The sequence below is a fragment of the Penaeus monodon genome, chromosome 20 (assembly GCF_015228065.2).
Source record: "Penaeus monodon isolate SGIC_2016 chromosome 20, NSTDA_Pmon_1, whole genome shotgun sequence".
Lineage (NCBI taxonomy): Eukaryota > Metazoa > Arthropoda > Malacostraca > Decapoda > Penaeidae > Penaeus > Penaeus monodon.
In genome coordinates, this window is record NC_051405.1 from 46,165,469 (window position 1) to 46,166,592 (window position 1,124).

Below are 1,124 nucleotides of genomic sequence, written 5' to 3' on the forward strand. Positions count from 1 at the left end.
TTTTTGGGGGGGAAGGGGGAAAAGGGGGGGAAAAGGGGAAAATTTTTAGAAAAAGGAAGGGAAAAGGGGAAAAGGGGGAAATAGGATAAAAAGGAAAGAAGGAAAAGGGGGGAAGGGGGAGGGGGAAGAGAAGAGGAAAAAAATTAAAAGATAAGGAAAAAAGAAAAGAAAAAGAAATAGAAGAAAGGAAGGAAGGAAGGGGGAAAAAGAGGGGGAAAAAAAAGAAGGAGGGGGAAGGGGAAAAGGGGGGAAAGAAGGAAAAGAGGGGGTGAGGGGGGAAAAAAAAGGGGAAAAAAAAGGGGGGAGGAAGGAAAAAGAAGAAGAAAAGGGGAGGAAAGGGAAAGAAGAGGAAAAAAGAAGAAAAAAAAAAGAGGGGAGGAGGGGGGGAAAAAAAAAGGGGGGGGGAAGACGAGAAAAAAGGAAGGAGAAAAAAAGAAAAGGAAAGAGAAAAAAAGGGAAAAAGAAAAAGGGGGAAAAAGAGAAAGAAAAAGAAAAATTTAAAAAAGGAAAAAAAGAGGAAAAAAAAGAAGAAAAAAAAGAAGAGAAAAAAAAAGTGGAAAAAAGAAGAAGAAGAAGAAGAAGAAAAGAGAAGAAAAAGGAGAAAAAGAAGAAAAAGAAAAAGAGAAAGAAGAAAGGAAAAAGGGAAAGGAGAAAGAAGAGAAAGAAAAAAGGGAAAAAGAAGAAGAAAGAGAAGACAAAAGAAGAAAAGAGAAAGAAAAAGGCAGAGAAGGGGAAAGGAGGGGGGGAAAGGGAAGGGGGAGGGAGGGGGGGGAAGGAGGAGGGGGGAAGGAGGTGGAGGGAGAGATTTTGGATTACCATCCAAACCCCGATCTTTTGTTTTTTTTTTCTTCGTCATTTCCCTGCTTTTAAAAACACATTGGATGCAAGTCCCCTTGCGCAAATGTGGCCCAAAAATTTTGGGGCGTTACTAGAGCAGGGGGCTCCCCAAGTGTAGGGCATGTGGGAAAGGTTCCACTCCTTGCACCCCCCTTTGGCAATGCCATTCCTCTTTTTTCTGCATAAGCATTACCTCTAGGTTGTTTTCCCTTTAAACAAATTTCTTTCATTAAATTTGTAAAATTTTTTCTATATTTTTGATTATTCAATTTATTCAACAGCATACC